Consider the following 13144-nt stretch of genomic DNA (forward strand, 5'->3'; position numbering starts at 1 on the left):
AAAACCAAAGATGTTAATCAGTAATTGTATATCAAGAACAGGGACACATTAGGGTATATTTCGTGAATGAAGTCTCCGCAACAACAATCGCTTGCTGAGCCACCGCTGCTGAAAACAGCGGCCACGAGCTCCGCATGGTTTCACAAATGCATTCCAGCGCCAGATCGCCTTATTTAACTTTACTAATCAACTAGAGGTGCTAAATTTGTATTAGATACAACAACTCAAGCTGCAAGAAAAGCCGCTCTCTCACTGCTGCTGATATTCCGACATGAATGTACAGATTCTACACATCAAGCTGCTTCTTCTTCGGCTTTTGTCTTGATTACACCAACATGCCCGAGGACACTGCCTCCTAGCGTCTGCATGTGGAATTGCACATTGACGCAGACAACAGCGCAGAAGTATAAATGCTCACGACGGCGTCGGCTACGCGCGTAGCCTACGGCGTACACTACGGCGTACACTCGACGCAGAAGTATAAATGGGCCTTTAATAGGCTTTTTTGAGATGCGCCTCGCCTCGCCTGCAGTTCAGCCGAGACTAGGCGGCTGCAGTGAGGGGAGAAGTTAAACAAAAGTGCAGGAAAGCCGGACAGTTCTCTCTTCTCGTAGTGAATCAGACACCTGCGAGATCAAAGGCTGATATCGCGGGATTCACACTCCTGCGCTTTTTTGCTGATAAACTGGATATAATTTAAGTTCTGTTACTTTTATATGAAAATAAATATTATGAACAAGACACCCAAAGTTTTTGTTATTTATTTCCATTCGAAAGACGTGTTTATCAATCATTTTGACTTTAATTAGGCCTACATAAATGTTTATATATATGTTTATATATATGTTTATATATATATGTTTAATATATATATATATATATATATATATATATATATATATATATATATACATACATACATACATACATATATACATACATATATACATATATATAGCCTATATATATATACACATACATATATATACACATACATATATATACACATACATACATATATATATATATATATATATATATATATATATATATATATATATATATATATATATATATATATATATATATATATATATATATATATATATATACACACATACATATATACACATACATATATATATATATATATATATATATATATATATATATATATATATTTTTTTTTTTATAAATATGACAACAATCACATAACCCACAGAGAGATAGCCTTTGTTAGAGAGTTTGGGAATATTCACACATAAAAACATGATATCAGAGTTTTAAAATCAAACATTTAAAAAAAGAACCATGCATCACGGTTGTTTAAACTAATAAGCATTAAGCTGTGTCGTCAACAAGTCGTTCCCCATCATGCTTTTGCTCAGCGCAGTCGGTGGAGAGCAACTGCGATCGACTGCAGAATCCGACACATCCGCCTTTCGCTCGCGAGAGTTTTTGGACATACGTCAGCATGGCATCAGAGCAAGGCGGACCGCCCTCGGACACATTTCTAACCGGGATGCATCTCGCGCTGATCACCGGTGATCGGTTCTGTGCAGATTTTGCTAATCTCAAACAAGCCTAATCGCAAACTCAGGACTAAACCATAGTATGTGAAAAAATCTGTTATCATGAACACCTTTGAATGTGGTGGTCTAAACTTTCTTCATATTACAATCCTTAATAATACTTGGAATTTTATACCTAACTTACTATTTCTTCTCTAAGGTTGGTGGTCTAGAATTCTTACTTTTATGTGATTATAAATTCCATAAACAAATGCTCTTAGCATTGTCATTAATTTACAAACATAATTTCTCCCCACATAGGTGCTTCATCTGGAATAATCTTGTGTCCCAACTAATAAATGATAGTGGATCATTGCTGAATTATTCTGAATTCCTTAAAGCGGTGGTAAAACACGATTTTTACTTTTCTAACTTTAGCTAGTGTGTAATGTTGCTGTTTGAGCATAAACAACATCTGCAAAGTTACAACGTTCAAAGTTTAAAGCAAAGGCAGAGATTTGCTTTTAAAGAAATCAATTTCTAAGGACTACAGCAAACGGCCGGTAGGGACTACAGACATTCCTCCAGGGCTGCTGACATCACCAGCCCCAATATTTATATAAATCCCTCCTCAGAGAATATTACAGTTTTTTTGGATTGCTTAAGCACGATTTTCAAAACAGGGCCCGCGTTTTCAAAACACTACACACAATTAGCACAACCACACACCCAATTAGCAAAACACTACAGATCCTTTGCATAATTAAACACTCTTGTAAAAACTATACACTTCTGTTTCAAAACCACACTTTGTTACCATATGAAACACACACGTTTCACATTAACATACTCTGTTTGCACGAGTTACACTCTGCTGTGATAAACCTAAAACACTTTTAGCACTTCTACTTCCCTATGATTAGAGTAGGCTACCATCAACAAAGTACAAATATAATGTAAAGTCACCAAACACCACACAAGACCAATGTTGCAGACTGAAGAAACTAATTTATTTGTCAACACGCCCAAAATGTATGGAGATCCAGAATACTGTAACAAAATGTCACTTCACATATTGTACTGTAAGTTCAAGGAACAAAAAAAACTATACATCGTCTCTTCGCCTAGCTGGATCTGGCCAGAGAATTTCATCAACATCGCAGGCAATGTTGTCATTGGCAAGACACCTTGGAAAGAAACGTCTTGAATGACGAATCCATCCTTGCATTGCTGCAACCTCCATCTGGTCACAGGCCTCCTCCATGGCTTGGATGAGGGGTACCTCAGCCTGGAGACGGAGATCATATACCTTCCACCGCCATGCCGAGAAAAACTCTTCTATAGGGTTGAGGAATGGAGAATATGGTGGAAGATATAGGATAGTGAAATGTGGATGTTGCTGAAACCAGTTCTGAACCAGAGCAGAGCGGTGGAAAGACACATTGTCCCAGACAACAATGTATTGCATATGATCAATTTGATTAGCTGCTGTTATGTTGTGCAATTGGTCCAAGAATGTAAGTATGAGTGCTGTGTTGTAAGGGCCCATATGGGCATGGCGGTGGAGGACCCCATTCTGTGTAATGGCTGCACAGAGTGTTACATTACCCCCACGTTGCCCGGGGACATTGACTATAGCCCTTTGGCCAATGATGTTTCTTCCCCGCCTTTGTGTTCTCGCCAGGTTAAAACCAGCCTCATCTACGTAAATGAACTCATGCAGGATCTCCTCTCCATCCATTCGTAAAACTCTCTGAAGAACAGTGTCAGGCAAAATTGTATAGTTCAGTGTAGATCTAGTATACATAGTACAGTACAGTAAAAGAATATGAGACAGTATGCAAGATCACACTGCTATAGTGAATACATACCTCTGCATAATCATGCCGCAGTCGCTTCACCCTTTCGGAATTGCGCTCGAAAGGCACTCGATAAATTTGCTTCATTTGAATATGGTTTTTTTTTAGGATGCGTGCCAGTGTTGATGTTGAGACCTGATGGATATCGTTGAAAGTGGCATGGTTATTGACAATGTTAGCTTGGAGCTGCTTGAGTGTTATAGCATTGTTGGCCAAAACCATGTTTACAATCTCCCTCTCTTGCTGTTCTGTGAACATAGGAGGCCTTCCCCCCTGTCGCTCCTGACCCTCAATCCTATATATAAAAACAAATCCATACAATAGTACAGTAATTTTACAGGAAAAGGTAACAGAAGTGCTGATAGTGCATAGAATACAGTACTGTAAGCAGTAACTGAAACCGTGCAGATGTTTGTGATATGATATTTTTACAGTACCTATTTTCCAGTCGAAATGTTCTTATCACACTTGCCACTGTGTATCGGCTTAGATTTGGCTGTACTCGCAGTCCAGCCTCTCTCAGCGTCAGTCCGTGGTTGACAACGTGATCAACCAGTGTTGCACGGATCTCATTTGTGAGATTCGGTCCTCTTTGAGCACCTTCTTGTCTTCCTCTTCCTCTTCCTCTACCTCTGCCTCCAGCATGGCCTCCATCTCTTCCTCTGTTGATTGCTCCTCTGTTGATTCCTCCTCCTCCTCCTCCTCCTCCTCCTCCTCCTCCTCCTCCTCCTCCTCCTCCTCCTCCTCTTCCTCCTCCTCCTCCTCTTCCTCCTCCTCTTCCTCCTCCTCCTCCTCCTCCTCCTCCTCCTCCTCCTCCTCTTCCTCCTCTTCCTCCTCTTCCTCCTCTTCCTCCTTGTCGTCTTACTCTTTCTCTGACTCTTTCCATTGTGCTTGTAGACTGAGGAACTCACCTGCTGTTTTTTATAGTGCTTATACACCTGATTGGTGTGTCTACAATTAAGCGAACAAGTGTTTGCACACCTGATGACTGTTTTGAACCAATTGGTTGGACGGTGCGGTAATTTGACAGTCAGTGCTTTGGTAGTGCAAAGAAGTGACTTCATGATAGATTTTTGTGTGTAATGTATGTTAAGTGTGTTTAGTGTTTTGCAAATCACTGTGTGTAGAGTTTTGCAACAAGTGTGAGGTTGACAATGTGCTTATAGTTGTGCAAATATGGGCTGATGTTTTGCTTCTTGAGTGTAAGGATTTGCTAATAGTGTACTACTTTTAATTTTAGTGTGTAAGCAATCCAAAAAAAATGTAAATAAGGGGAGTGGGCGAGGCCATTTTATATTGCTGTGGGGAAGAGTTGTTGTGGTATAGTTAGTAGGCTGGAGTGTTGTTGCCGCAATGCCGACGAAACGCTGTTATTTTCATCCGGATTACAGGTCCACTTTGTTCAGCCTTCCTAGGTTATATGCATGTGTGTATGAGACAGAGGGGAACAGGTCGCATTTGCAGCAGATATATGCTGCCCATCATAAATCAAAGCACGAGACAGACAGGGGTCGGAGGAGAAGACCGGAAAATGTGACATAATGGACAATATTCATCTGTATTTGCAATACACGAGCCGCGGTTCAGCTGCGCGAGACAAACGCTGCCAGTGTGAATGCACAACGGGTGCGCGTGGTTCCTGCTGCACATTTCACGGAGGAAATCTTCAACAATCTTCGCGAGTTCAATGCAGGATTCGCACAACGGCTTGTCCTGAAAGATGGATTTAAAAACAGAAGCTGTTTACGGGCCACAACCTGTAAGCATGATTTATTTTTCGTCTATGTGTTTTCCTGTAATAGTTCGTATTGTTAATTGTACGTTGTAGCAAGGAAGTAAACAAATGACAACGATGTTCTGCAAACCAGTTTGTTAAATGCTCATTCATACTTAACGTTATCCGACAAACACCTAACGTTACAAACTTTTTTTAAATCTCAACAGCGAACTTGGAATTAGTGTAAATTATTCTTTGATTAGAGCTTTTATGTATTGTTTATCTACGGGCATGCTAAACATGGTTCTGTGTTTGATTTGGCAACTATAGTAAAGCCAATGTTTAGTGTTCGTTTTGGGTTAATAGTTCTTGCGACAGATATTTGGCTATAATCGTTCTAAAAATACAAAAGTAACGGTGCCATTCAGTAGCGATCACTATAGATCCGCAGTCTTTACTCTTGAGGACTGAACAGGTTGAACAGGTTCTGCTCGAACATCTTCACTAAAATTGTCTGGGTCCGATTTGGGCTCAAATTGGTATGGTTTTATTGACGTCATTGTTTCTAATACTACCAAAGCACAGTCTACCGGTAAAGGTAAGGGGCGTGACGTTTCCGACAAACGTGCACTAGGCGGTTAGCGAATCACAACACACTGCCCATTGCGTATTTTTGAGGGACCGGCTTCATAGAACCCAGAAACCATCAGACCGTTTTTACAAGGAGGGACAAAGCAGTGTAGAATAAAGGTAAAATATATGAAAAATAATGACATTTTTTTCAAACGAAGCATGAACACATGTTACAGTGCACCCCACAAACAAAATCAAGCCTTCGAAAGAATGTGTTTTACCACCCCTTTAACACTTTTGGCATTCCAATCACCCCAAGAGAGTTTGCAATTGTTATGGATGCCATCCCATCTGGTATTTTAACTCTCTTAAAAGGGGCTGGAAAACCAGATTGCCTACCAGATCTGGACCCTAAGTTGACCTCAGTTGGTAAATTATGTTTTGCAACCAAAATGAGGAATAATAATCGTAATATTCGCTCTTTATTCCAGAGAGATGTCGCATACCTAATGTTGATCCCTATTGGTCTAACTTTGTTGACAACCTGAATTGGGGCAACATATGGAACCTTCCTTACAAATACCTCCTTACGAATAAAGTAAGAGAAGTCTCTTTCAAAATCATTCATAGGTATTATCCTGCTAAGCATTATCTCCTTAGGTTTAAGTTTGACATATGTGTTAATTGTTCTTTTTGTGGAATATGTCCAGAAACAATGGTACATCTGTTCTGGCAATGTCCCTATGCCATCACTTTCTGGAAAGATCTGTCCCGATACATTACTGTTAAACTTATTGCTGATTTTTCTTTGTTTTGGAAAAATGTACAGTTTGGTTTCCATAACAAGAGTAAAAAATACAAAGAAATATAGCCTACCTAATTAATCTATTGATCATTTTAGAGAAATATCATATTCACAAAGCCAAATTTAGTCATTCTAAACCTTTTATTGCTTTTGGTAAGGAGAACAGTACATCAATTCAATCCATGATTCAAAAAATAAGAAGGCTGCTAAAACCATTCAGTTATGCTCTATCTTTAATGTATTTATTTGAAACTCCCCCTGGCTCTGCTCTTGTCTATTATTTGTTGTTTCTGTATTAATGACTCTTTCTGTTTGTATCGTAAAGATTTAATAAAGTAAAAAAATAAAAAAAGGACTAAAAAACCTGATTTGACAGAGAATGTTTATACCGTACCTATGGTTTATACAGAGCGTTGTGAGCCCGTTGAACATGATCTAAATCAGGTTGGATTCAACTAGCTTCATACAACAGGTCTCTGGACTATGGATTCCTGACTCCTGAATTAAAAGAAACAAGATTAATTTAAAACCAACTGTGCTAGTCTGAATTAGCAGGAGAGAGGTTGCCTATAAAACATGGAATGTACCTGGAGGAAACCTCAAGGAAAACAATGACAGCAGAAAAAGATTACAATCAGAAAAACAATCAAACAAGCGAATAAGGCAGTGTGATGCTTTGGGCAATGTTCTGCTAGGATACCTTGGGTCCTTGCATCCATGTGGATGTTACTTTGACATGTAGCACCTACCTAAGCATTGTTGCAGACCATGTACACCCTTTCATGGAAATGGTATTCCCTGGTGGCCTCTTTCAGCAGGATAATGCGCTCTGCCACAAAGCAAAAATGGTCCAGGAATGGTTTGAGGAGCATAACAACGATGTTGACTTAGCCTGCAAATTCCCCAGATCTCAATCCAATCGAGCATCTGTGGGATGTGCTGAACAAACAAGTCCGATCCATGGAGGCAACCTTGCAACTTACAGGACTTAAAGGATCTGCTGCTAACATCTTGGTGCCAGATACCACAGAACACCTTTAGGGGTCTAGTGGAGTCCATGCCTCGACGGGTCAGGGCTGTTTTGGCAGCAAAAGGGGGACCAACACAATATTAGGATAATGTTTATGCCTGATTGGTGTATAAAATTATATATTTATAAATGTTACTTGGCTTGAATTTAATAAATAAATAATGGTTTGCATAAATTGTCCAACATGTTTTTTTAACCATTTTTTAAAAATCTGATATCATCATGTGCATTTGACAATGGAGTGCATTTTATAGTAACACAAGCCCACTAATTACAGAACATCACAAAATTAATTAGATCCATTGCTTATATTTACTCAACTCATGTTTGTTCTGTTGTTTCAAACCAAAAAGGGTCACTTCCTGGAGGTCGATTTCTTTAAAGAACTGCTAAGGGGATTTTGCAAAAGGCTAATGAGATGGAAAGTGAATTTGAGGACATTTTATAACACCTGTAAAATTATGAGCATACAAGTATAAAATAAAGAAATACCTGGAATGTGTCTTTATAAATGACCAGGGGCCTCATTTATACAACTTTGCGTAGGATTTGCGTCAGAAGTGGCGTATGGATGAAACACGTGCGTACGCACAGAAATATTCGGATTTATAAAACCGTGCGCACCATAGATATCCATAATAAAGGCTAAAGATGTCTTACGGCGGAGTCTCTAACGTCATCACCGGCGGCCATCTTGTCACAGGCAGGGCTCTGTGGCTCCAGGGGCACGTTCAAAGCTCAAACCGGTGTGCAACGTTTCGCTACGGTTTCCGGTTGAACGTCATGTTTCCTGGAAACGGTGTGCAACGGGTTTGAGATGCGTTTGATGTCGTTTGGTGGGTGTGTCAAAAATGTCAGCCCAATCAGCGGCAAAATGTATATAAACCACGCGGTATTAAAGAGACAGCTCACACAATGGAAGTAAAGTTGTTTAAAGCTACACTGTGTAACTTTTTTAGTCTATTCTTAGCTAAAAACACTTAGTTCTTTCAAAAATATATGTGCTCATTAATGTATATTTACTTCTTTCAAGTAATAAAGTATTCTCGTAAGTTTATAATATGCCATTGAAAATACATAAGGTGATGGGATCTAACGGTGGTCGCCATGTTGCCCCTCCATCTTGAAAGTACATTAGCCAAAGAGGGACATACCCGTAAATTCAAGCTTCGCCTTTCGCGTTTTAACCAGTTTAATACTCGATGGCACTGTACAAAATTCTCTGCCTCGCGCATGTGCGCGTCAACTTCAGACTTGTCTGGTGCATGTGCAGAGAGTTTTCATCTCAGCAGCGTCCAGTAACAGAGTTATATGGAGTTTTCCTGGCTTGTTTATTCCTCAAAAGTCTGTTTTTCCTTGTGTGGTATTTCTGTGCGTTAATAACTCCGTAAGTAATAATAGTTATTGTCATTTTAGATGTGTTTCAGAGTGTGTCATCGCGTAATTCAGTTGATGTCACCTCAGAAGTATTTTTGTGTCAACATACAATAGCGTAATGCTCACCTATTTGAATAATCATTCAGTTATTTTGTTATCAACAATGTTTATTCGTTTATAGAAAATATTTGCTTGTAATGTATGTTGATAGAAATATGTATCAGGTCTGATCGGCATATTAACAATTGTTATACAGAGCGCACTGCAGTGCTAACGTTAAAGCGGCGCACACTTTTGTAACCGGACACCGCTTGTTAGCAGCAGCAGCGGCAGCTCCGCTCCTTTTAATGCAGCTGCATTTAGCGCCTATATATGGTACAATAAGCTCTGGTTTACGGTTACATTATACAAATGTAATTTATAAGTATAGTTATACAGTTCTTAACTGTGTATGTATATTTAACATCCTTATTTGTTCTCTCACAGAAACCACATTTATGTACATATCCACGCAAACCTGTTTATGCCTTGCAATTGGTTGACTGAATAAACATTACTATCATCAAAGTTCACTCTGGATTAGCTGCAGTTCTTTCTAGCCGAATAATTAGGCCAGTTGAGTTCCAACCATCCCACTGCGCACAGAATATCCCACAGGCACCGTGTCGAATGTGGACGAGGTCGAACTGGAAGCCATGTTAATCTTGGACTAAATCGGCCACCGTAGGAGTTGAAACGAAATCGGAATTGAGAGGAACAGAAACTAAAATTCACTGGATGGTCATATACCTTTTCACCACTAGATGGGGGAAAATATCACACAGTGTAGCTTTAATGTGTCCGCTGTTATTAGAAGACATGATTGTCGTAAGAGTTTTATAGTAATATAGTATAGTATATAGTATAGTAATATATATATATATATATATATAGTATATATATAATATAGTGTATATATATATATATATATATATATATATATATATATATATATATATATATATATATATATATATATATATATATATATATATATATATATATATATAATCAACATTATGATGTATTTATTTATATCTTTAGCTTAATTGCAAGGCAAGTTTATACCAAATTTCATATATGTAATTAAGTGCTTGACATAAAGTGAGAAAGAAAATACAAGCTATTAAAAAAGTAAGAACTAAAAATAAAATGATTTAAATTAGAATTGATTACCAGGAGATAAAGTTAAATAAATGGGATTGGGATGTTGTCATTTATTCTGGACGGTAAGGGCAGTGATTGCATGCATTTTGCAGTATTAAACACGTATTTATATCGATTTTATCAGGCTCCGAAAACTCCTCAAAAAGAACACAAAGAATGGCCTTCTCGGCTGCCATAGTTACAACTCTTGCGTCAACAGAACAGGGTGTTCAACGCAGCACCATTTCCGTTTAAAAAACGTTTTGCAACGTTTTGTTGGGGCTGAACGCAGCCCTGATGTAAGGTGAGTGATCTGCACGAACACAAATACTCTTATCTCACTGAAATCTTGACGGATTTACAAATGGTTTGGTTTCTTACAAACGTTATTAACGTGGCTATAATTATGGATGCTTGAACAAATTATGAATAATTTTTCATAAGTATGCAGTGTCATAACTACATCTCTGACATTTATAACGAACCAAACCGTTTGAAAATCTGTAGAAAATTGAGCAAGTTATGGTTATTTAAAAAGTGCAAGCACCCATGAAAACAATGTTACGAGTGAGCGAGCTGCCTGTGACAAGATGGCCGCCAGGTGCGGACGTCGACCTCAATTGGCCAGCAGTGCGCATGAGACATCTAGCCTTTATTATGGATATCTATGGTGCACACGCACATCGTACGCAGTTTTCCCTTAATAAATCCCAATCAATTCTAAATGTAGCGCAGCTTTTGCGGCTTCATGTCACGCCCATTGTCCATAAATAGTCCGTGAAATGCCCACAAGTTAATATTCATCAATTGCGAAATCATGGCAAACACAGAGAGGAAATGAAAAAAAAACGTAACTTCAATCAATGTGAAGTAGAAGTTATTGTTGGCGAGGTGGAAAAGAGGAGAAAAATGTAGTTTGGAGGGCACAGTGTGAGCATTACTAATGCCAAAAAGGCACTTGAGTGGCAAAAGGTGGCAGTTGCAGACGCCGTAAATGCTGTAGCCTCACAACCTCGGACTGTGGCCGAAATAAAACATTTATGGTCGGACACATAGACCGTAAAAAAATATGGACGACGCGACTTCATTGACTTCCGCTGACCAGAGTTGAAGCTTTCGTAGGCCCGCACACGGCGCTGACATCTTGGGACCGAGTCTGCGCAGTAGCGATCTCGGGACCGGAGTTGCGCAGTCGAGAGCTGGAAGTAGAGGCGCGATTATCAAAAGCCCGCCCACACTCTCACAGATGCAGAACAATTCGTTATGTTGGTGTGAAATAAACAGTTATAGAAATGTAGAAATTAAAGCTAAAGCTCCAATCTCCTCCCCAAAATCCCGAAAAAATTCTGTTAGTGCCACAGTAACAAATTCACTTAGAGAAGCCGTCAATCTCAGCTGTCAATCATGATGTCACACCCCCCGTTTTAATAGCATCAAATAACTCACTAAAACTAAACTTATTTAAAAAACGAACACTTGAAATGAAATCATCGTGATAAAAACTGCCTAAAATGACAGAAACCATCTTTAGGAAACAATTATTTGAAGTGTAATTGAATTGTTTAGTGTCCATTCTAATACATGGAGGGGCGGGGTTTAGGAGCTATACTGGGACCAGCCACCGGGGGGCGATAGAGGCGCGGAAGCTTCAGTTTCTGACAGGCGTGCCGCAGGCTTGGTCGGACATCAAAGTCGAGGCAAAAAAACGTCTAGCGCTCCATCGCCAGAGTGCAGGCACGTGCAGAGGGGGGGGGGGGCTTTGGGTGCTCGAGCCCCTGCCCCTTTTCAAAATGAATCAAAAGTGCCCCTCTCAGACAAAATCAATGATAATATCGTGGTCAATAAAACTAAATAAATGTGATTATTATAACATGACAATGTATACAATAGTAACGAACGGCTCAAAAGTCGGACAATTTCTGTTGAGGCGTTGCCATAACGCGTTGCTATGGGTTGCGTGCGTTTTGATTGACTGCTTATTTTCTACTGTTCGGAAACGGCTCTCGAGCCAAATATGGTCCTTTCAGAGAGTGTGTGGCCTTACGGGAAAAAAGTAAACCAATATTTTTTTTCCCATCCATAATCAGAGCTAATGTGTTGATTTAATTACAAATATGTATATTATATATTTTAAGGTATTACACAATTCACCAATGCCCGTCATGTATACTATACACCAACCAATCGTGATCTGGCAAAGCTGTTCTTATGCTGCCTTCACGTGCTCTCGGAATTATCGTAAATACGAGTTTCCTAGGTAAACATTGCACATGAACGCCCTCACATTTTGAATCTTGAATGCAATGCGCTCGTAATCACGACTTCAGAAGTCGGAATAATCAAATTTCCGATAGCACGTGAAGGCAGCATTATTCATAAATCGGTTGAAAATTACATGGACAGACGAACTAACGTTTGTGGAACGATTTCCTGCGGTTTGTCTCATTTTATAAATTGCATCACTGACAAAATGGATTTTAACTGACAACAAACAAATCTGCACAAAACCATTAAGCAGCAAAAGTCGCATTAATGGTAAGTAGTGTTAAATTCACTTGTATTTATGTATATTGATACACCGTTTACTACTTCATGAAACTATCAAAGTTAACAAAACCCAAGTGCCACCGGCACCTACAGGCCTATTATGTGAAGTGCTGGCGAAATGGTGACGTGAAAGGACTTAATTATATTACCATTTTTTAATATTATGCAGCATTATGAAAGAAGTCTTTTATGTTCATCAAGCCTGCATTTTTTTGATAAAAAACAGCAATATTGTGAAATATTATTAAAATAATGGTTTTCTATTTTAAAATCATTTAAAATATAATTTATTCCTGTGATCACAGCTGTATTTTCAGCATCATTACTCCACTCTTCAGTGTCACATGATCATTCAGAAATCATTCTAATATGAGGATTTAATGTCAATGATTGAAACTGTGATACTCTTTTCAAGATTCTTTGATAATAAAAAGTTAAAAAGAACATAATGTAATAATATTTCAGAATATTTATTTTCTGTATTTTTTATTAAATAAATGCAGGCTTGATGAACATAAGGATATATATAAGGATATACAC

Source organism: Gobio gobio (genome assembly GCF_949357685.1).
Source record: "Gobio gobio genome assembly, chromosome: 4".
NCBI lineage: Eukaryota > Metazoa > Chordata > Actinopteri > Cypriniformes > Gobionidae > Gobio > Gobio gobio.